This window comes from Phocoena sinus, chromosome 3, assembly GCF_008692025.1.
Source record: "Phocoena sinus isolate mPhoSin1 chromosome 3, mPhoSin1.pri, whole genome shotgun sequence".
Classification (NCBI taxonomy): Eukaryota; Metazoa; Chordata; class Mammalia; order Artiodactyla; family Phocoenidae; genus Phocoena; species Phocoena sinus.
In genome coordinates, this window is record NC_045765.1 from 53,100,944 (window position 1) to 53,125,980 (window position 25,037).

At 48.8% G+C, this 25,037-nt stretch overlaps 1 long non-coding RNA gene across 2 annotated transcripts in view; it reads right to left on the reverse strand.

The window, feature by feature from the left end:
• Positions 1–22,919, reverse strand: part of LOC116751452 — a 63,270-nt gene extending 40,351 nt beyond the window's left edge. For both annotated transcript variants that reach the window (XR_004349261.1, XR_004349262.1), the window contains exons 1-2: positions 22,546–22,919; positions 18,532–18,626 (exon numbers count right to left, since the gene is read on the reverse strand). This is a non-coding gene — a long non-coding RNA (uncharacterized LOC116751452). The remainder of the gene's footprint in view (positions 1–18,531; positions 18,627–22,545) is intronic.
• Between the last annotated feature and the right edge of the window lie 2,118 nt (positions 22,920–25,037).

Genomic DNA, 25,037 nt, shown 5'->3' on the forward strand with positions numbered 1-25,037 from the left:
AGGGTCACCAAGAGAGTGAGGGTAGGTAGAAGAGGTCCAAGACAAAACCCTGGGACAGCTCAACAGGTGAGGCCTGAAGAAGAGGATCAAGGAGGCAGTCTGAGAAGGAGTTGCTAGGTGGCAAGAAGAACACGGGCAGAGTGTGGTGTCCTGGGAGCCACGTGGAAAAACTGTTTCAAAGAGAAGGAAATGATCAATCATGCCCAACACTGCTCACAGGTCAAACATTAATTCATTTATTTTTGGCTGTGTTGGGTCTTCGTTGCTGCACGCGGGCTTTCTCTAGTTGTGGTGAGCGGGGGCTACTCTTCATTGTGGTGCGCGGGCTTCTCATTGCAGTGGCTTCCCTTGTTGCAGAGCACAGGCTCTAGGCACGCAGGCTCAGTAGTTGTGGCTCACGGGCTCTAGAGCTCAGGCTAAGGAGTTGTGGTGCACAGGCTTAGTTGCCCCGTGGCATGTGGGATCTTCCCGGACCAGGGCTCGAACCCGTGTCCCCTGCATTGGCAGGCGGATTCTTAACCACTGAGCCACCAAGGAAGTCCTCACAGGTCAAACGACAATGTTGGAGAAGTGACTGTTGGATTGGACAACAGATGTTAGAAGGGTGGGCAGCCAGGCTATTTGGGGAGCTGTATGGCACAGACAAGGTAGGCAGAGCTCTCTCGCTGCCCCCAGGAAGCTTCTACCCTTCCCTCCCCGGCTTCTCTCTCACCACCTCGTCTCTGCACATGCTGTACCCTTGATCTCAGTTCCCCAGGGAAGCTCTCCCGACCAGGCTAGATGCCCCACTGTAGACTCTCATGGTAGCAGGCACCCATCTAGGTCCCGGGGGATTTTCCTTTGGTGTGTCTGACAGTGTGAGAAGTGTCTACACGCCCGCACTCCAGGGATAGGGAGCGTGCCCCTTCACTCAAGAGACTGTACCTCGCGCAGGGCCTGGCACAGAACAAGCACTCAGCAGGCAAGTAGGAGACCGGGGAAGGGGAGACTTAACAGGCACTAGTGTGGTCCGGCAGAGCCGTAAAAGTGGTGAGGTGAGACGTGCATCCAACTCAGAAGGGGGAATGGGATCGGGCTTCCAAGGGAAGACAGGAGAAGGCAGTGTAAGGATAGAAAAAGCCTTCCTCCAAAATGCAGAGCTGGACTGGGTCAGGCATCAGAGACCGCTCTGAGAGAGCTGACTACCATGACTGGAGGAAACAGCAGAAGGCCCTGAAATCCTCTCTACACAGTGTAGACTGTTGTTTTTGACAGAGAAGACAGCATAGGTGAGCTCTGCGGTCAGAGGCTGGGAAGCCCATTTGGCCATCGTGGCAGTAAGACAAATGTTAGGCTGCCCCAAACATATCAAGGAAAGAGAGGTCTTGTTTGGGGGTGGAAATTCATCATCTACTGCTGCAAATTAAAAACCCCTGGAAAGAGTAAACGTTCACCCCTGAAGCAAGGATAATAACCTTATCCAGTGCCTATCACGTGCTGTAGGGAGTTATCTCATTTAATCCTCAACTCCCTGACTGCCCTATGTGAGATCACTCTCTCCTATCACCCCGGTTATTCCCTTCAAAGAATTTTATCACCATCCATAGTTATCTTGTTTGCATGTTTCTTTCCTGCTTATCATCTGCCCTCCACATGCAATTTAAGCTCCTCCAGGCAGGAACGCTGTCTGACTACACCCCTCTGCTATCACAGCACCAGGCACAATGCACAACAAATGTTCACCAAGAGAATGAAAAAGCTTTGTGGAAGTGCTACTACCTATCTGTCCTACAGATGAGGGATGAGGATTCCTGCCCTTTCATTTTTTTTCTACTTTAGCATTTAAGGTATTTGTATGTTTATACTGAGGCAGCTCTACACAACCTCACTGCTTTTCTACTAGCAGCAAGGCTGGTCTCAGCCCCAGCTCCTCTCTCCAAACAGCAAAATCTGTCCCTTCCCTATTTAAAATTCAAGCACCCACCCCCTGACTATGTGAACAAGCCCCTGCTCCCTCTCCCCTCCCTGTCTCGGCCTCCCTTGTTTCTACAGAGATGAGCTTCCCTTGGTGTGCCCAGCTAAACCACTCAACTGCCCTTCTTTGTCAAGTCTTCCATGCCCCCTGTGTTAGTTTCCCAGGGCTGCCATAACCAAGTACTGCCAACTGGGGGGGCTTAAAACAACAAATATATTCTCACAGTTCTGGAGGCTAGAAGTCCAAGTCAAGGCGTCAACAGAGCCATATGCTCCCTGAAGGATCTAGGGAAGAAACTGTCCCATGTCTTTCTCCCTGCTTCTGGTGTCCTGCCAACAACCCTCGACATGTCTTAGCTTGCAGCTAGATAACTCCTATCTCTGCCCCCATCTTCACGTGGCCTTCTTACTGCCTCTCTATTTCCTCTTCTTCTAAGGACACTAGTCACATGGGATTAGGGGCCCACCCTACTCCAATATGACCTCATCTTTTTTTTCTCTTTTTAAATTTTTATTGGGGTATAGTTGATTTACAATGTTGTGTTAGTTTCAGGTGTACAGCAAGGTGAATCAGTTATACATACACATATATCCACTCTTTTTTAGATTCTTTTCCCATATAGGCCATTACAGAGTATGGAGTAGAGTTCCCTGTGCTATACAGTAGGTCCTTATTAGCTATCTATTTTATAGAATGACCTCATCTTAACCAGTTACATTTGCAATGACTCTACTTCCAAGTGAGGTCACATTCTGAGGTACTGGGGGTTAAGACTCCCTGATATTTTGGGGGGGCATAATGTAATACCTAACTCCCCACAGAAAGGGCTGGACCTTCCTCTAGCTGCCCGCAGCCTGTACCTCACTTAGTGCAATTATCATACTGCATTCTAATTATTTTTTAGTGAATTCTCTCCTTTTTCAACAGGGATGACAGAGACTTTACCACCTGTGCCAACTCAAATATGTAAGTAGTGAAAAAATTCTTCGACAGATGAGCTGTCTGTCACAGGTGAAGGAATAAGGCAGGGGCAGAACATGTGGGCTCGAATGGGCATGTGACACACAGGGGGCTCTTGGGACAATATAAGCCTGTGATAAAGCAAACTAATACAGTCAAGTTGGGATAAGACTTGGGATGAACCTGTTTCTATCAGGTTCCCTGGGGCTGCTGATGCGACTGGACCATGGACCATCCCTGAGGGCAGAGACCGAGTCTTACTCATGTTTGTATTACATATTGCATGGTCCAAGGTTGGAAGAATGAGTGAATACTAAAATGCTGCAAACTACTTGAAAAACTAGGGCAGCTGAACTCCTGCTATTTCCCTCATTTAGCTGCTCTTCAGAAAGAAACCTCTTTGGCAGGCACCTGTCACCTGTTGGCCTGGAATGTTCTCCCGGTAGCTCGCCCCTAGGTTTAGGGAAGGTAGCTGTTCACCCCTGCATACCAGAGGTCTCAACCTCAGACTGGGCTTTGTGGAGCTAAGGAAATGCAGATCCAAGGAGAGAGCAAGTTAATCCCCTCTCCCTTCCGTCCTCTCAGCCTGGAGAGGCTTCCGGTGAGGAAATCCCATCTCTCTGCGTGCCTCAGAGGATGGCAAGGGACGGGACTCAGCACAGAATGAGGTTAGGGTGGCGATGCCCTTTAGCAACCCTCATTTAACTGGCAGACCAGCTCTCGCCACTGTCTCAGACGGCGCTCCTCTAAGTTACCACCCTCCACCCCGGCCCTGCCAGGTGCAGCCCCTGGACTGGGATCTGTCCTCCACCAAGAGTGGTCAGAAGCTTCGGCAAGCAAGGGTTTGGTCCCAGCCGCTCAGGAGGTCCATGTAGGCCACCAGACGCTCTTCCACACCTACACGCACACACAATGGACAGGTCAGCTGAGAGTGGCAGGCACATCTGGGATTCCTGAAGTCGGGGGGGGGGGGGGGGTGAGGGTCTGGAACAAACCTGCTCTGCACTCCCACGGCTCCAGGTGCAAAATCCAGTAACGGTCTGGGCAGAGCTGTTTCAGAGGTCAACTAGAGGGCACCCTGATTTCTCCAAGAAACACAGGTGTTCAATCCCACACGTCAGCCTTGCTTTTGCTGACAGGCCATGACTGTGGCTGGGAAGGCAGGGGAAGGGGGTGGCTTTTGTCTGTTCTGGGTGTGACAAAAGTCACCTAAAAGGCAGCTAAAGCTCTGAATGCAGGTGGAAGAGAAGGCAGTAAAGAGAGGGCCTGACGGGGGTGCGGGTGACCATCTCTTCCTACTGACAGGACTTCAGCAAAATGTGATTTCCTGGGTCTCTTCCCTACACAAATGGCTTTTTCTCTTTACTGCAGTCCCGGCCGCTGGCTGAGAGGCACAGAGTGGGTGGGTGGCAAAAGCAACGGGAGGGTGGAGAAACCCAGGAGGCTCAGCCCCTGACCGCCCAGGCTCCCCTGGCACCTCCAGAAAGGAGTGGAGCCCACGGACAGCCAGGCGGCTGGAAGCCAGCAAACGTGGAAACCAGCAACCCGAGGAGAGCTGCAAAACGTAACCTAGAAAATGAGAGGGTTTATGGGAGAATTCGGCCTGTAACCCTAGGGGCTGGGCCAACAGAGGACACAGTAGATGCTTCCCTATGCCAGCCTTACTGCTCTGTTAAGTGAGGAGTGAGGCTAAACGCCCCACTCCAGGTCCTCTCCAGCTCCAGCTATGGAGTGCGGGGCAACGTCTGTGGTGTGTACCCGTGTGTGTGCACGCACACGCATGGATGCATATAAACACACACCTACTTATACTCAGAGCCTCGCCCTGAATGGCAACAAACCAGGAGAGATGCTGGGGAGTATGGGGGCTCAGTGTAGATCTTAGAATCGGAGGGCTTAAGTCCCAGCTCCGAAGCTCACTATAGCTGTGTGACCTCATTCAAGTGACTGAACCTCTCGACTTCCACCCATTACTGTTATTACCTAATAACAGTGTTCACCTTTCTGAGGCAGGAGAGAAACTCAAGCCTCTCCACTTGGAGATTCTATATTTAACAAAAAGTACTGAACTAGGTTATCAGGTATGATGCATTTTAAGTACTTATTTTTAAAAATTTTTAACATTAATAACAAATGTAGAACCTGACCTAATAGAAAAGTCAATTTTCTGGTTTTGACAGTCTACTATGGTTACAGAAGGTATTATTGGGGGAAGCAAGGAGAAGGGTACACAGCAATTCTCTGTACTATTCTGCAACTTCCTCTGAGTCAAACTATTTCAAAATAACAAGTTGTTTTAAAAATTAACACACACAGGGGCTTCCCTGGTGGCGCGGTGGTTGAGACTCCGCCTGCCGATGCAGGGGACACGGGTTCGTGCCCCGGTCTGGGAAGATCCCACATGCCGCGGAGCGGCTGGGCCCGTGAGCCATGGCCACTGAGCCTGCACGTCCGGAGCCTGTGCTCCGCAACGGGAGAGGCCACAACAGTGAGAGGCCCGCATACCGCAAAAAAAAAAAACAAAAAACTAACACACACAAAAATATTACTGCATCTATAATGTTATCTGAAAATAAAGTCAAAAATCTAAATTTGAGGTTTTATGTAAATGAGATACCCCGGAAAGTCTATCCCGATCCTCCCTAACTTATTATTCTGCCAGAAGCCCTAGTTACTATGAAGATTAAATTAGATAATATGTATACAGCTCTTAGCATAGCGCCAGGCTCAGAGCCTCAATGTTTGCTTTTTTTTTTTTTTTTTTTTTTTGTGGTATGCGGGCATCTCACTGCTGTGGCCTCTCCCGTTGCGGAGCACAGGCTCCGGACGCGCAGGCTCGGCGGCCACGGCTCACGGGCCCAGCCGCTCCGCGGCATGTGGGATCCTCCCCGACTGGGGCACAAACCCTTGTCCCCTGCATCGGCAGGCGGACTCTCAACCACTGCGCCACCAGGGAAGCCCCAATGTTTGCTATTTTTTAATGCAGTAATAATTATTACCCAAGATGGCCACAGAGGAAACCAGAATTTCATTTTCAGCATGTATAGATCACACCACAGCCATTTTGAATAATGCTCTAGATGTAAGACTACTGACACAAAAATGGGTTCATAATATGTTAAGCGAAAAAAAGCAGGTTACAAGTCAGTATGGATAGTTTTACCCTATTCTTTTTAAAGATAGCGTAGTGAGTAGCTAAAAGCATAGGCTATGGAACCAGGTTGCCTGGGTTCAAATCTCAGCTTAGTATCTTAAGCAAGGTATTTAACCATTCTGGGCCTCAGCTTTTTCATCTGTACAATAGGTTCAATCATAAAACCAACCATTGGATTGTTGAGTGATTAAATCAGTGCACACATGTAAAGTGCTGGCGAATAATAACGTTCAAGTGTTAGCCATCATCAATTAGATTTTATTTCACACTAATTTATAGTCATTAGGAAAGCATCTGGAAGCACATACAAACACCAAAAGCGGCAGCAGCCATCATCCTGAATAATAGGATTTTTTTTTAATGGAAGTATAGTTGATTTACAGTGTTTCAGGTATATGGCCAAGTGATTCAGTTATACATTTATCTATCTATTCTTTTTCAGATTCGTTTCCATTATAGGTTATTACAAGATATTTAATATATTGATATTTCCCTGTGCTATACAGTACGTCCTTGTTCTTTAGCTATTTTATATATAACACTGAATGATAAGACTTTTAGCTTATTTTTGCTGATATTCTCATTTTCCCACAATTAATACAGGTTAAAAATAAATCTAAAGTTCTTAGGTTAAAAAATGCTTTACAAAAAAAAAAAAAAAAAATGCTTTACAAAAAACTTGGAGAAAAAAAAAAAAACTTGGAGAAAGAGTCCGTAACAAAAACAAAACAGCAGATCCTACCCTCATCCAAGGGCAGTCTGAGTTTTGTTAGTGTCTCAAAGTAGCTAGTTGGGAGTGTCCCCAAGCACATGGCTCTCAAAAATGTTGCAGAACACACCCATGTGGGTCAAAAACATAATGGAGATGTTATTTTTACCCACACACATAATCCCATGTCCAAATATACCTCACACACATATGTACATATTACCAAAGAGAGGAGATTATAAATGCAAGTTACATCTAGTCATGGAAAGGGCCTTGGCAAGCAGCAACCAGAGGCACAAAGAACATTCTGTAGGTTCCCGGCGCTACGGTTCCTACGCAGGTCCTAACCCTCAACACTCAGCATCGACCAGCACTTGCCTGCCTTCCAGAATGGCTACCTTCTCACAACGCCACCACTTCCCTCAGCGGTACTGGCCATAGGGCACCACACTGAAGGACCACGACAAGCCAAGCCAACATCCAGAGCCGGCCGGGCATCCCACCCCGCATCCCGCCCCCACCTCCCTGAGGCCCGCAGGGGCAGCAGGCAGTGGCGGGGCGTGGGGGGGGCGGGGCGGGGTCGTCTCACTGCCCTGGACCCGCCTCCCTCCACGGGCAGGGCCCCAGGCGAGCCGCTGCTGGAGAGCTGCCTCTGATCCACCGGGTTTCGTTACATGAAAATAAAACACCGGCCTGTTCTGGGCCTGCCCAACACATTAGTGGGAGGAAGCTATAAAAGCTGCCAACATGTGTTACCTCAAGCATGTTCCTTCTCAAATACGCCAGGAGCGAGGCACGGTCTTTCCTCTCCTCCCCGCCTTCCATCTTTTCGGAAAAGGCTTTCTGTGTCCCGTTTATTGACATCCTGGCCTCTTGGCTGGTCCAGCTGCACCAGAGCCATTCGCCCTCCTCGCCATCAAAGTGCCCCCGTTCCGACCCACTGCCTGTAATGCACGCTTCCAGACCACACGGCCCCACTGGCTGCTCGAAGTCTGGCTCCGAAACCAAATAAAAAGCTTTTCACTTAAACTCCAGTTTACGTGCAGCAGCTCAAAAGCCTTATTTTCACGTCTTACGCAGCTCCCACCTGAATACATTTGCTCTAAGTGCCACTTTTCCATTTGTGGATTATGAAGCAGCAAGGAGGGCTAAGGGACGGCCCCACAGGATGCCACAGGCACACAGGGATGCAAAGTGACCCCTTAGGGACCGAGAATACCGAGGGATGCCAGGACCCACGGCAGTGCACACCACAACCCTGGTAAGGGCAGAAACCACAACTGCTCCTGGCTTTGTCACAGCTGAAAGCATGGCTACTTCAACACAGTCCTGGCTTCAAATCCCAGCTCCGCAGATTCCTAGGTGTGTTTCCTTGGGACACAGGCCAGCCTTGGAGCTTATTTCCTTACCTATAAAATGGGGACATGGGACTTCCCTGGTGGTCCAGTGGTTAAGAATCCACCTGCCAATGCAGGGGACACAGGTTCGATCTCTGGTCCAGGATGATCCCACATGCCACAGAGCAACTAAGCCTGTACACCACAACTACTGAGCCCACAAGCCCACAGCTACTGAGCCACAACTACTGATGCCTGCATGCTCTAGGACCTGCAGGCCACAACTACTGAGACTGCGCACCTAGAGCTCATGCTCTGCAACAAGAGAAGCCACCGCAGTGAGAAGCCCGCGCACTGCAACGAAGAGTAGCCCCTGCTCGCCGCAACTAGAGAAAGCAGGCACGCAGCAACGAAGGCCCAGCACAGCCAAAAATAAGTGAATTAATTAATTTTTAAAAAGAAGGCAATTTAAAAAAAATAAATTGAAAAAAATAAAATAAAATGGGGACAACACCCCGGGGAGAAGCTACTGGAAAGACTTAATCGGATGATGAAATATGTAAGTTCTTACCATCATGACTGGCACACATAAGCCCCCTGAAAGACAGGACCCATTATCACTCAAATTCATTTTTAAATGTGTGAAGCACGTACTTTGTGCTAGGTATAAGCAAAACAGACAATGGTCCCTGGCCTAAAGGGCTCACTGGGTGGGGGTCAAACAGCCAACCCCGTGTGACCACTGCTGCAATGGCTGTGCGCAGACAGGGAAGGAGAGCTAAACCTGCCTGGGGAAATCTGGAAATAATGATTGTTTAAAACATATTAAAATCATTTAAGGCCTGATGACATCTGGTAGCTTCCACCCTGGCTCATTTCCCACCTACCCCTCCCCCAGCCGCACTCCTATGGGCCTTCGCTCTGTATCAGGTTCAGCCCCACCTCGGGGCCTCTGCCTGGGATGAGCCCCCCAGCGTTCTCATGATTGGTGCCCTCGCTTCATTAGGGTCTCCGCTCACATGTCACCTTCCTGGTCACCCCAAAAGACTTCTGTCCCCTTACACTGCTGTATTGTTCTGCACTCCCCAATACTGCATTCAAATCTACTTGCCTACGTGTTTATTATCCATCTTCTCCGCTAGAATGTGACCTCCGTGAGGGTGGGGACTTTGTTTTGTTCATCACTGTGACCTCTGAATCTAAAACACTGCTGGAATCAACAAGTTAATGAGCCGCAGTTAGAAGCTGGGGGACTCCCCACATGTGAAGCACGAAGCTAAGCCTGCCATGTACGTGAGTGTTTAATCCCCACCGCATCCCACCGGCCTCTCCTGTTGGACCATCACCAGGAAGAGTGGAGTTGGACAGATCTGGGGGTACTGTACCCAGACCCAGTCTCCCCCATCATCGTTCCACATTTTAGTGGCTATATTTCTGATATATGGCTCCCAGGGACACATCCCAAGACAAGTAAGTAAAGCCCAAGGCCTCTCCTACATCTGAGAGGCTTGCCTTCCAGAGTCTGCCCTCCCTAAGAATCAAATAGGGCTCAGCAAGCCCCACATAACCACAGCAGCCACCATTTACTGGATGCTTATGTACAGACTTGCTCTCATGTCCTCCCCACACTCTCCTTCGTAGTTATGACCACCTCATTTTAGAGGGGGAACCAAGCGTCAGAGAGGTTAACTCACTTTCCACGCTCACACGGCTCAGAAGTCGCAGAGCTAGGACTCTGAACCCCGGTCTGTCTGATTTCAAAGGCCATGCCATTACCCACTATTTCCCCAGTGCCTCCACACTGCCCATACGGGTTCTCCCCTAGCCTGGGTCAGCCTCCTTCGTCACTGACAGTGCACAGCAGAGCAGAGAGCAAGGGCTCTGGGCCAGACAGACATGGGCTCAAATCCCTGCCTCACCACTTCTTGTGTGTTTGGGCAGGTACTCACCCTCTGAGAATCTCGATTTCATCTGCACGGCAGGGTGGGAGAGGCCCACCCCAGAGGTGCGAAGAGCAATGGAGACACAGGCCCGCAGGTACGCAGCCAGGCCCGCACAGCCCGTGAGAAGCGGTTCTGGGCAAGCCTCAAGTGGCCGCAGCTGCCCTGCCACTTCCCCCAGCTGGGTCCTGCCCGGTGGCCACCAAGGGCTGGGTCGGAGTCTCCCTGTCCTTCACAGGAGAGCCGCCCCCAGAAGGCAGAAGACAGGCACTCTGCCAGCACCTAGTAAGTGCCCAATTCACTTTAAATACACGAGCACCAATCTCTCCTTGCACGTCAGCATCATCTGTGGACAAGTTCACGTGATTTACTAAAGCCCTGGTTTACTTTCCTGTAGAAGAGATGATCACTCACCTGCACCCAATAATTATTCAAAGAGGTGAAGCATGTCAAATGCTTAGAGCAGCACCTGACCCGTGAGAAACAATAAATGTTAGCTCCTGATTGCATCCTATTTCCTAATCCAGGAAACAGACCCTAGAAAGGAAACCAATTTGCTCGACATCTCACAGCTGGTTGAGGGATTTGACACCACCACCACCACCACCACCCCCCCCACCCCAGCCTGCCTGACCCCAGGCCACTTCCACGTGGACATTAACACACCCACTCAGTGACCAACACTGGACACTGGAGAGAGAAATGTTATGTTTCAATAAAAAACTACAGCAGGCCCTTATGGGTATCCAATTCTGCTCCTGTTCATTGTCTTTGAGCTGTTTTTCACCTCTTGGTAAATTACATTTTCCCTTCTACTTTGTTACCTCCCTGTAAATTGTACTGGATCCTGCCATCCTGCACATTTTCTGCCCTTACCAAATACTCCATTCTTCTAGTTTCCCATTTTCTCCCACCCTCCTGCCGTGGATTCACTGAGCACTACAGCCTGACTGCCCGGTTCCTTATTGGAAGTACAGGCTGGTCGTGACTGACCTTTCCCGCCAAGATCTAAAGAAGCCTTGCAAGCTGAAGCTAGACTACAATGTGATAAAAACTTCAAAAGACTCATCACCACAACAGGTCATGAACTCTCTCATTTAAATGCCTGATAGTTCACACCATCCAGCAAACATCCTCCACTGCCAAGTCCAACAGATGGTTCAGCTGGTCCTTAATGAACAAAAGGTGACTGAATGTGACATGAACCTACATGTTTAAAAGGAGAAATGTCTCCTCTGTCCTTGAACAAGAGGACAGACCGACAAAGACTCTCTCCTTGACCAAACGGTCGTTAGGCTTCTCTGAGCGCCAAGCCCTCTTCTCAATGAGGCCTTGACCTTGGCCTTCCTTGCCAGGCCTACACAGCCCAGTCTTAGCAAGAATCCTGCTAATTCAGTTTAGAGAGAATCCCCAACCTTTGATGTCTCAAGTCCTTGGCCTGCCTTTAGCAAGAATCCAGTTAGATCAGTTTAGCAAGAATCCCCTACCCTTGATGTCACCTCTTAGTAATTTTCCATCCACTGAGGCCCTCACCCTGTTCCTTGGGGGTAAATCCCCACCTGTCTTTGTATTCAGAGTTGAGCCCCATCTCTCCCCACTACTGCAGTACCCCTATTGCAATAGCCCTGAATAGAATTTTCCTTATCACTTTAACGAGTGTCAGAATAATTTTTTCTTTAACCGCCCTAAGGCTTGCTTCAAGTAGGAGGGCCTCCCCTCCCTGAAAATTCTCCAGTCATGTCCCAGTCAAATCCCATCCCGGATCTCCTGAGAGCCACCTCTCTCCCCTGCCCAGCACGAGCAAACCTCTAACAACCACTGCACTGGTTCTCCTGCCACCGCCCTGTGGATCTTTGCTTCTAACAGGCTGGCTGCCAGCCCCCCACTTCTCAACCATCTATTCACGCAGAGAACACGAAAATACTGAAATGTTATTTCCCATCTGGAAATGCCTCAGAGCTAAACATTATGTAGGATGTGATGGTATTCATCTACCCCAAGCGAGGCTGAGAGAAACACTGAGACAGGAGGAGACTGCTAGCGGGAGGGATGGTGCGTCAGCAGGAGCTAAATTTAGCCAACGAAGCCTCTAACTTCATTCTTTTGTGGGGGGGGAGAGCGGCAGAAGAAAAATGTATGCACATATTTAAATGAAAGAACCTTTGAGAGAGAGGGAAAGAGAGTCCACATCCGTCTGGGACCTGCAGAAACGCCTGGAGGGGGACGCATGCCAGGAGTGGGAGTGCTCTTAGGGGGGCTGCCCCAAGTCAGTGGAAGGGCTCCACCTGCCCAGCCCCGACCCAGGAAACCAAATCCCTTGGGGGAAAGGTCCCTTTGGACCCAGTGAACGCGTGGTTACAAAGGAAGCTGCAGATTGGGAAATTCAAATGGTAACTGCTGGAGGCAAGGGAAGCAGGTGGATTCTGAAAAGCTAGAAGTTCTGGAAAAACCTGTAACACGGCTTTGAACAGATTTTGTTTTCTAGTAGAGTGGCTAGTATAAAAATACGCATCATCTAGGCCCCAAAGCCTCCAGGGAGGAGGGTCTGGAAGCCTTCGAGAAGAGACGTAGACCTCCCAGGCGATGCAAAGCGGTCATCTGAGCACAAGCGCAGAGCCCCTGCTCTGCCTATAGCCGGCTCTGTGGGGTTGGGCCAGTTACCCCTTTCCAGGCTAAGGGTAACAGTCTTTGAAATAAAGGTAACAGCCCAGCTGCACTCTAAGACATTATAAGATACTCTATTTCTGGATTTGTGTGCAGGGAAGCGGGTGGACATCATCAGATTCCACCGTCACCACCGCCAGAATCAAGACTTCTGCCTTGACCTGGATAAAAGATCCATTATTAAGATATCTCACTGCACTCTGAAAAATGTATCAATCCCCACAAAGGGCTAACCCTCTCACGGTAAGCAGAGTCATTATAAATCAGTAAGAAAAATACAAGCACCGCAACTGGAAAATGAATGAAGGGTGTGAAGAGCAATTCACAAAAACATACAAATAACTTAATTCTATGGGGAAAAAAAATGGGCAGCCTTACTGGTAACCAGAAAAGGGCATAATTAAAATAAAAACGAGAAAGCTTTTCCCACATATCAATTAGCAAGTTCCTAAAAACCCAGTAATACCCAGCAAGGGCCAGGGATCAGAGAAATCTGAATCCTGGTGCATCACCAGTAGACAGCAAGGTGGCCTGACTTAACCAGGGGCAACCTGGCCAGATGAGGACAAAAATTCTTAAGTGGACAGCCCATGTGACCTAATAATTCCACTTCTAAAGCTCTGTCCTACAAAATTATTCAAGGATGTGTACAAAAAAATACATCTAAAGATTTAACCACAATATTTTATAATCCAAAAAAATGGGAAATGACCTTCTGTCCAATAAGAGATACATCTATATGGTGAAATACAACTAAACTAAAAAATCAGGCTACAAAAACACAAAGATATAGGAAAATGTTTATGTTACCTATTAAGTGAAAAACAAATTCTAAAGCTATATAGACAGTAGAATCAAAATTTACATATTAGCCATCGCTAATACACGCAGGCACACAAATAAATACTAGAAGGAAATACAAAAGTATTACCAGGGTTGGGGACTTCCCTGGTGGCGCAGTGGATAAGAATCCACCTGCCAATGTAGGGGATACGGGTTCGAGCCCTGGTCCGGGAAGATCCCACAAGCCACGGAGAAACTAGGCCCACGCACCACAACCACTGAGCCTGCGCTCTAGAGCCCACAAGCCACAACTACTAAGCCCACATGCCACAACTACTAAGGCCACATGCCACAACTCACCTAGAGCCCGTGCTCCGCAACAAAGAGAAGCCACGGCTCCCCAATGAAGAGTAGCGCCCCGTTTGCTGCAACTAGTGAAGAGCCCGCATGCAGCAACAAAGACCCAATGCAGCCAAAAATAAATAAATAAATTTATTTGTTAAAAGAAGTATTACCAGTGTTATCTCTAGAAGTAGCATGACCATAGGAGGTATTATTTCCTCATGTTTACTTTTCTGTATTTTCAAAATCCTTAAATAAGCAATTCTTTTGTATTTGGAAAAACTGTATATCATTTTTTAAAAGACAGAAAGGAGAAAAGACGTCTTTCCTTCTTTCTAATACGTAAAAGGCATTAAACAACTCCAGCCAGAAAACTGCCACAGGCCCCTTGCTCAGCACACCCTTCAGAAAACTTCCTCAAGCACATCGCCGACCCCTAAGGAACTCTCAGTCCCTGGGCCCTACTTTCATGCTTCCTCTCGCCCTCCTTTCACCAAAGATCTGTCATCCACAATTCACGCAAAGAAGGTGGATCACAGCCCCAGTCCCTCAGACACCGAGGGTCTGTCTAGTTCTTGTCTCGTCCAGCCTCCTACCTTTAACCAAATGAAGCCACAGAGTGTCAATGGTTTTCATGATTGTTTCAGAGACTGTCAACTCCTTGCAGCCTCTCTCACAAACCCTGAGGAGGGCAAGCAGGCAGGCAGGCAGGCAGGCAGCACCCCGGGTTTATGAGAAGGAAAGCAAGGCTCAGGAATTGAGGGCAGGAGCCCAGAGCTGGCTTACAGTCCAGCTCTCTCCAATCCCACTGATTCCAGACCCTCTTCAGCCAGCCAGGGACCCCCAGCTGGTAGGGCATGGGGCCCTGGCATCCCCAGCCCCATTTGGCCAGGGGTATACCTGTCTACTGACCCTTCAATCTCCCTCATTCATCCCTATCTCAACCCTCTGTCCCTGCTCTTGCTTCCATAATAAAAAGGCTCGGAGAGGGCTTCCCTGGTGGCGCAGTGGTTGAGAGTCCGCCTGCCGATGCAGGGGATGCGGGTTCATGCCCCAGTCCGGGAAGATCCCACATGCCGCGGAGTGGCTGGGCCCGTGAGCCATGGCCGCTGAGCCTGCGCGTCCGGAGCCTGTGCTCCACAACGGGAGGGGCCGCGACAGTGAGAGGCCCGTGTACCGCAAAAAAAAAAAAAGGCTCGGAGAAATTAGGAGAACCTCCTCTCACAACTCATTAGTTTAGTTAACTGTCTCATCTTTTACTATCCTCTCACCTCATAGATCAAGAACTTCTCGTTTTCAACGTATGAGCCAGAACTCAGCTATGATTGATAGAAGCTACCAAAGTCGACATGGCTTAAGTGGAGAAGAGTGGAATTCATTAGCTCATGTTACTGGGTTGTCCAGAGTGTACGTTCGACTTCAGGCACAGCTGGATCTAGGTGCTCAAACATCAGTGCTCTATTTGTCTTTCTTTCTCCATTCAGCAAGCAAGATATTCACCAACAGAATCAATAAATTGCCTTCAGTGGAAGAAATCTTTAAAATAAAAGGATTCACCAACAGGCTCACATTTACATCCTACCAATTCCAGCAAAAGTACATCATCTTCCTCAAGAGCTCTGGCAGAGAAGTGCCAGGAAGGACTCAACTGGCTACATTCAACAGCCCAGTCCTAGGGACACAGGGCAAAGGTCAGTCCCTTCTAGCCACACAGGAAAAGGTGTTCTCTTCCTAGAAGGAAGTGGGAGATGCTGGAAAGGAAACCAACAGAGTTCCACCTTAACAAATCTCTTCCACTATAAGAACAAGTTAGTTTCTTGGCACAGGTATTTACTGGCAGCAGTAAGCATGGATGACACCATCGAGCTGGGGTTACTTTGCCACCCAGTCAAAATGAATTATTAGCCAACAGTCACAAGAAATGCCCAAATACTACAATGAAAATCTAGGTGAGAAAGCGGTTTTTTTACTCACGTTTACTGAGGTATGACTTACCTACAGTAAGACTCACCCTTTTTAGTAGAGTTCTACCAATGTTAGTGAGTGCACGCAGCTGTGTGACCACCACCACAATCAAGATACAGAACAGGGCTTCCCTGGTGGCGCAGTGGTTGAGAGTCCACCTGCCGATGCAGGGGACACGGGTTCGTGCCCCGGTCCGGGAGAATTCCACATGCCGCGGAGCGGCTGGGCCCGTGAGCCACGGCCGCTGAGACTGCGCGTCCGGAGCCTGTGCTCCGCAACGGGAGAGGCCACAACAGTGAGAGGCCCGTGTACCGCAAAAAAACAGAGCAGCCTGGCTGGCAGAGGGGGTGGTGCCGTGGTGAAAAAGGGGCTCTGAGGGACTCACAGCAAGCAAGGGCCATACACCTTGCTATTACCTTGAGGAGGAGCATTCCGGGCAGAAGGAACTACCAGAGCAGAGGCCGGAACTACCAGAGCTTGGAGTGTCTGAGGAACAGCAAGCTGCCCCGAGGCTGCAGGGAGCACAGCAAGGGTGGGAGAGGCTGGGGATGAGGTGGGAGAGAAGGGCAGGGCCTCAAACAAAGCAAGGTGATGACGCCTTTGGGTTTCACTCAAGTGAGATGGCAAACTGTCTAATCCAGACCTCCCACACCATCTGCCTGCTCCACACTGACATTCAGGGGGCTGGGTCCTGCTGGAGACTATCCCCCACGTTAGAGCCAGGGCAAACTCAGTCTCCACACCCACCACCTCGCCACTGTTAGTCTTTGACTTGAGGTAAGTGACCAGCAAATAGCTCAGTTATGAGTACTTAACTATGAGCCAGCACGATTCTAATCATGGAGCTCTTACAGAACTGCTCGGCACGCAGTAGGGTGCCATGCAATTCACCACCTTAATTAAGCACTTTTCAGAGTAAAAGAGGGTACATTAGGACGTCCCTGATGGCACAGTGGTTAAGAATCTGCCTGCCAATGCAGGGGACACGGGCTCGATCCCTGGTCCAGGAAGACCCCACATGCTGCGGAGCAACTAAGCCCATGCGCCACAACTACTGAGCCTGCGCTCTAGGGCCCGTGAGCCACAACTACCGAGCCCGCGTGCCACAACTACTGAAGCCTGTGCACCTAGAGCCCGTGCTTCACAACAAGAGAAGCCACTGTGATGAGAAACCTGCGCACCACAATGAAGAGGAGCCCCCACTCACCACAACTAGACAAAGCCCGCGCACAGCAACGAAGACCCAACACAGCCAAAAATAAATAAAAATAAAATAAATTTTTTTTTTTTTAAAAAAACAAATGATGTCAGAACCAGAAGACCTTCCCGGGCCAACTGAGAGTCAACACTATAGTTACCTCTTCTTACTCGTGCATTAACTTGACATTCACTTCTCCGGGTAGGTGTTCCCAATTCCCCAAATCTGCATGAAGGACCCACAGCACCCTTTAGGTTCTCTGCTGCAGCACTGCTCACAGCCTGTAGCTCAAGAACCTCTTACGAGTCCATATACCCAACCAGACTGCAGCTCCAAGGAGGTGGGGTCTGGATGTGTCCTGTCCTCCACTGCGGGCATCCACAGGGTCTCCCAAAGAGCAGGTGCTCAATTCCTGCAGCTAAATGAACTCATATGGTCTCTCATGTGTATGCTTGTCTGACCCTGGTGATGTCACTACAGAGTGAAATACTCTTACATTTGCATTTGGGCTCTGTGGGAGTGGGACCTTTATTTCATTCACTGACATGTCCCCCGAAGTCCAAAATGCAGCGCCCAGTAGGTAACGGTACTCAAGTAATGTCTGCTGTGCTTCTAGCATCTTTTCCAAGGACCAGGTAACGCCTATGGGGATTTTAACAACAGAGGGAGGGACAGCCCAGCGCTCCGGCTGCACTGTATCTAGTTATAACGTCTAGTGCTAGAAGTTAAGACAGAATCAAGACAGGAGATCCCATCCTACCTAGGCACTAGGCCTTATTCCTCTCCTGTCACGTGATTTTTAGGCTGTGTCTTTCTTGCAGAAACTTGCATGTATCTCACCGGATGAGGAGGAACCCAACTTCCTAGCCCCTTCCACTCCCAGACATGGCTCTCCATAGCAACTGGGAACCTGAGCTGGTAATCTGTCTCTTCAACCAGACCCCGGAGCACACAATCCCCTCCCTAGAAGGAAGAAACCAGCCCAACACAGGCTCCAACGAGCCAGAAAGGAAGGACAGTTAGAAGGAAAACACAAAGGCTGCTCTCTCGGTCCTGCCCTCTCCTTTTCACAGGCAGTCAGCCCACATTCCCTGCGGCGGGTGCGGGGGGGGGGGGGGGGGTCAGATAAAACAGCAGTGGGCAGTTCAGCTGGTCCACCCGGACTAGTTACTGCCATCCGACCCCATGGGCAGAGCCCCCTTCCGGGTTCCCAAGAAGGAGAATCCTGCTCTGGACATTCATCAGCATAAAAGACCAGCTGTGGTTTGGGGGCAAACATCCTACCAGCCGTCCAGCTGCCCACAGCCATGCCAGGGACATCACTCTACCAGGGACCCCACGCAGCCAATCAAATACATCACAGACCACTTTACATCACCTCTCCTACGGTCTTCTCTAAGGCAGCCCATCCAGCAGAACACAGGTGGGGGTGGAACTCATGCCAACACTTGAGCAGCTCTCACAAGACACTACCCACTTTGTTTTTCCCACATTGTGCGCCTAAGATTTCAGAAACACTCCTTACCTTTCTCCACCCAGAGGGCCTCTTTCTCCATCTGTTAGGGATCCTTTTTCTTTCCCCCCTCATAAATGCAGATGTCGCTGGAAGAGCCATTAAACCTAAAACGAAATTTTGAGTTAATTATCTGTCTTTGGACTTAGAAGAAGGCTTTGCAAGGTAAAGTAAATTCTTTCTGGAACCTTGTGGATTTTTCTCCCTGACCCCTGATAATCTTACTTTCCCACTATACAGGACTTTTTTTTCCCCCGAGTTAACTTCTCTAGGTTTAAAAAAAAAAAAAGAAAGAAAAAGAAAAAAACACACTTCTGGTTGTGGAAGGAGGGGAGGGGGAAATAAGCAAATACAATGGGGCCCCCTGGCCCCCATCTGTTCCAAATCTTCCCCTCACAGGATGTAATGTCTAAAAAGCAAGAAAAATACTCCTTCCTCTTCCAGCATTGGGCAGGATCTTGCATGCAAAGAGAAGAATGTCTGGTTACTCTGTGGGTTTTCATCTGCTTTTTAACTCACATGTGGCCAAACTACCCTGGCCGCCCAATCCCATTTCTCCCTCTCCCCCCAAAATCCCGGTGCTCAGCAGGGCTCACCGCTCGTGAAGGGCATCCTGGTTCAGCCAAGGAGCTCCCACCCCTCCACACCACACCACCAACCCCTTTGGCACAAAGGATCTGTTCTAAGCCTGGCCAATGACTTCTGCAGACTTCTTAGCTGAAGACCTGCCAGAGGGAAGCCAGGGCCCCCAGAGGAAGTGGGGCCGCCCCTGAGGGTAAAATGAGTGGGCTCGGGGGCCTGGACTTCTTGACCTGCGCTCTCACGCCCTGCATCCAGGCACTCGGCACACGGATGCACAGGCGCAGCCAAGTCCTGCGCATCTCAACAGGAAGGACGTTACCCAGCAGCTGCAACGTCCCTACTGATGCCTTTCCAACACTGGGAGGGCGCTATTTACAAGAAGCGCAGCCGGAGGGACTAGACGAGTTCCAACTTTATTTCAACCGACCCTTCTTTCCGGCTTCTATAGTTCTCCTTGAAATTAAAGAGGCCTTCCTCCCTGAATTGCCCGATTTTTACGCAAGGACAGAGGCTCTCATTTAAATGATTGAGAAACCCTGACTGAGAAGATGGCAAATGAACCCCCCCCATCTGCCGCTCCCCGTTTGGCGCCTCACCTTCCTCTCCTCTGCACCAGGCCCGCCCCGACCCCACACCCCACCGCCTCCTTTGTTTTTCCCGCATTGTACACCTAGGATTTCAGAAACACTCCTTGCTGCCTTCCCTCCCCCACCCCCAAGCGTGCTCCTGGGCACATACTCCTTTTTTATGCTGGTGCAACCCAGAGCCCCTTGCAGGCTTCCTCTTACCATGGCTCCAAATTCTCCTTCCTTCCTGCCCTCTCACCCCTTCTCATCACAGCCTCCAAGGCCCTTGTGCTCTACCCTCACCCACCCCCTCCTCCGACCTTACAAACTACCTCCTCCTTGCTATTCCTCAAACATACCTCAGGGCCTTTGCACTTGCTGTTTCTTCTACCCAGAGGACCTTCTTCTGGGGTGTTTGAAATTCTGGCTGCCTCACGAGATATAAATTTCTGCCTGAAAATTACCTCCCTAGAGGGGCCTTGCTCCTAAAAAGCACCCCCATCACTCTCTCCTCGCTCTACCCCACACCTGCTTTATTTTCGTTCACAGCTCCTTTCCCCACAAAGGCTCTCTCCTTGACCAAACTTTAATCAGGCTCCTCTGAGCCCTCTTCTCAATGAGGTCCTGCCCTTGGCCTGCCTTCAGCAAAGAATCCTGCTAAGTCTTCCCCTACCCTTGAGATCCGATCAAGTTCCTCATTACCCATCTTTGATGTCTAAGTCCTTGGCCTGCCGTCTGCAAGAATCTTGTTAAGTTGGTTTAGCGAGAATCGCCTCCCCTTGATGTCCACCTCATCCACTGACCCCCTCAGTCTGTTGATTGGTTCTAAACCCCAGCTGTCTTTGCCATGCTCAGAGTTGAACCCAATCTCTTTTCCCTATTGCACTCGCCTTCAATCAAGGCTTCCCTACCGCTTCAACAGGTGTCAGAGGACTGTTTCTTTAACACCACTCGACATCATAGGGTCTTTCTGTTCATCTGTCTCCCTCCACTGGGCTATAAACTATAAGCTCCATGAGGGCAGGGTCTCTATGAGTTTTCCTCTCCTCCAGCTCTCTAGCTTCTAGAGCAGTATCTGACACGCAGCAGACACTCCCCAAGTCTTCGTTGAATGTACAAATCTAGTGACCCCCACTTGTCTCTTGGTCTCAGTTTACCTGCCACCTCCTCTGGGAAGCCATTCCTGAATCTTCCTTACCCTACATTTCGTCTAGCCGTGGTCAGACTGATCACAGGGGATACTTCTCTGGCTTAATACGCACTTTTAACTTGTTATATAACATACTAACAAAATGAAACACAGAAGTCTATCTTGACCACCTGCCCTCCTTCCCTTCCACAGCTCCAGCACCCACCTCCAGCCTGAATCCTCTGTCACGTACATCCATGCACACACCTGATCACCTGTCTTCTCTCCCTGCTCTTCCCAACACACACATTGCCTGACCCCCTAGCAGGGAGCTAATTAAAAAGGGAGAGGAACAGGAGCCCTGATGGGGTCTGCTCTCTAAAACCAGGCCCAGCTTTGCCCCCCTGCCATCACCCCCGCTACCCACCCCCGTCTTCCTGGCTTCCTCCACCCCCGGGGAGGAAAGATGCCACTTCTGTTGGCTGCCCTGCAAGAGGGCAATGGAGTCCACAGGCCAGCCCTTCTCAGCTCACTTCTCCACTCCCAGCAAACTTACAAGGCCAATGCCAGGCAGACTAAGCCGCCCGAGTCCTACTGCTCAAAGCTGCAATCCTGGAAGGCATGAGAGTTCATTAGGCCCGAAAACCACGGAGGGAGGGCCACGGCCCTAGTGGCTGGTGCGTTCCCACCAGCTCCAAAGCTTCTAGGAGGGAGTCTGGGGGAGGGGAAGCTGGTTATAGAAACAGCCCAAGTAAGTTTCCACATAAAGGAAAAGTAAACAGATGAAGGCTCTTCCTCAGCCCTTTGAGCCTCTCAGAGGAGAGCAAACCTTCAAGTGTTTGTCAAAAAGCTAATCCGATTTTAAAATGCTTTGAAACGGCTGGAAGAGGAAATACCAACTACTGACCACCCCCTGCACTGGCCTGCAGCCTAAGCGTGGCCACTTTCCCCTCCCTCGGCCTCTGTCTTGGGGGTACCGTTCGTACAGAGACCCAGAGAATCGGAAGGTACCTGGGCAGAAGCGGGAGCCAACCCTCATCCACTCAGTCGTCCACTAAGGGCTACTGACCCCTCTTTCTGCCAAGAAAGGCGGCTTCATGAGAGCAGAAAACCGGCCGGGACTGGAAAGCAAGGGTTGCACGCAGCCTTCACGCCAAGGCACGCTCACTCCACGCACACCCTTCAAATCTAGAAGATATTGAATTACCCTGGCCCGGCTTCCTGGGGGCAGGGCAATTATCTCCCCTCCCCAACCCCGCACCCCAGGTGGGCCTCATTTTTGGCAGCCAGTTCCCTCCCAGGTGAAATGAGTTTGCCCAACAGCAATTAAAGGAATAGCAAACCCTTCTCAAATACTCCAGAATCTGGTTCTCTCTCCCTTGGACAACTTTACCAGATGCTGTCACCTACTACCATCACGCTAGGGTGACCAACCACCCAGGTTGCCAAGGACTGTCCGGGTTTTAGCACTGAAAGTACTGCATCCCAGGATGGTTGGTCACCTATCACTGTGGCCTCCCCAACCTTCTCCCCTCCCATCCCCACAGTTTCACAAGGGCACATATTTTGGCAAGGTGGGCTTCCTGGTATTGCTCCCTAATCCTGATGCCCTTGCTGGGTTTAGAAGAAAGGAAAGTGGTAAATCTAGAGGTTGAATTAGTTTCCTTCTACCAGAGTCTTTTAACTTAGAAAAAGGAAAATAGATAAGAATAATACCAGACACGCAGCACTTTACTGAACATACAATACCTTGTTCAATTAATCCTGTGAGGTTGGTACCATTTCCCAGACTGGGAAACTGAGGCTCAGGATCACAGATAATAAGTGGTAGGACTGACATTCCAATGCAGGCAGTGACGCCAGGGCTCACAGACTGATTCACTATATTAATCTGTGATCCCTAAAGATGAAGAGTCCTTGTCATTTTGATCACGGAGGATGAAAACAATGTAAAGCTACTTATGCAAGACTGAAAGGGCATAAATTCACATATGTGGAGCAACACACGAAAAAAACAGGATCGTGAGAGAAAAGGGAACCTTTAAACACTGTTGGTGGGAATGTAAACTGGTGCAGCCACTGTGGAAAACAGTATGGAGATTTCTCAAAAAACTAAACATAGAACTACCATATGACCCAGCAATTCCATTCCTGGATATGTATCTGAAAAAAACAAAAACACAAATTAGAAAAGATACATGCACCCCAATGTTCATAGCAGCATTATTTACAATTGCCAAGATATGGAGACAACCTGTGTTCATCAACAGATGAATGGATAGAAAAGATGTGATATATATACATATATATATATGTATATATATCACACACTATATGTACATAGTGTATGTGTGTGTATATATATATACACACACACACACATATATATATATTACCCACAATGGAATATTACTCAGCCATAAAAAGGAATTAAATTTTGCCATTTGCGGCAACATGGTTGGACTTGGAGGGTATTACCCTAAGTAAAATAAGTCAGACAGAGAAAGACAAAAATTATATGCTATCACTTATACGTGGAATCTAAAATATACAACAAACAAGTGAATATAATAGAAAAGAAGCAGACTCATAGATATAGAGAATAAACCAGTGGTTGCCAGTGGGGAGAGGGGAGGGGGAGGGACAATATAGGGGTAGGGGACTAAGAGATACAAACTATTATGTATAAAATAAGCTATAAGGATATATTGTACAACATGGGAAATATAGCCAACATTTTATAATAACTATAAATGGATTACAACCTTTAAAAATTGTGAATCACTTTATTGTACACCTGTAACTTATATAATATTGTACATCAACTATACTTCAGTTTTTTTTAAGAGAAAAAAATAAATAAATTGTATGGAACCTACAAAAAAAGAAAGAAAGCGGGATTGTGAGACTGTGACCACAGGTTCTCCTATAGATGGGACCCATAGCTGCCATGAGAAGAGGGCCAGGTTCATAGACAGACTCTGCCCTGGTGCAGAGTCTCACCGGGTAACCCCTAACATTGGCCCTACCCCCATCCACCCTCCCAGTGGCTGCTAGATGCATCCATTAAAACTCCAACTGATTGTGTCCAACCCTGACACCCCCAAGAGCTGCCCTGCATAACAAAATCTAGGTCCCTCAGCCTGAGTCTCATCCATTGCCTTGAAAATATAAGTGGAGGCCAACTTTACAGGAACCAATTTGGCAGGATAGGTCAGAAAACTTAAGTGTTCATGCCGCTTGACCTTATAATCTCCCTTCTAAGAATTTTGCTCAAGGAAATGGTTGTAACTGGTAGTGATCGGGAGGAGGGTGACATTTTACACGTAAAGGTGTTCATACGTAAGGTTATGTCGAACAACGAACCTGGAATAATGCCCATGACTAACAATAAAGAAATGGCTAACGAAACTGTGATGTATCTGATATATCTGTTCAATTGGATATTACACAACCACTAAAATGTATGTTTATGAGGAGTTGAAAACAGCATGGAAAATGCTTGGGCTGTCATGTTAAGAAATACCTGCAGGAAATAAAATTATAAAGACAGTGTGATCACAACTATGTGAAAACAAAAACACTACTTACAGTGAAAGGACTGAAAGGAAGTGAACAAGATGAAGAGGAACTAACACCAAGCATCCTGCTAACTGCTTTACCTTCTTATCTCATTTAATATTCACGGCAAGATAGGAACTATTTTTCTCCTCACTTAACCAAGGAGAAAACAGAAGCTACAAGAGGATAATGAAACTGCCCAATGGTTGCCCACAGCTGACGAGGGAGAGAAGGGATCTGAACTCAAGATTTGCCCGATTCAGAGCCTGTGCCCTTATCCTCCAAGCTATACCACACCCAAAAGCAGACAGTAGCTTAATTTGGCTAGTGGAACGGCTGGCAACTTGTTGCCCCTCTACTTTCTACTTTTTTATTTTCCAAATTGTCTATATTAACCATTAGTACATTTTTTCCTTAACTTTTCCTTCCTCTTCGAAGGTCATACAGGCATGTAACACCTGGTGGGTGGTATTACTTTTTTAATGTAGAAAACAATAAACTTATGACCAAACAACGTTTAGAACGACAAAAATTCTCTTTCATCTCGAATTCAGTTCTCCACGGTTTGGCTTTCTGCTATCCTTCTGGTCACTAGTCGTTCAGTCCCCAAGATAAGTTATTAGGTGACATGGTCAGATCCATGAGCTGGAAAGAACAGCTCTGGGGGTGGAGACGAAGGT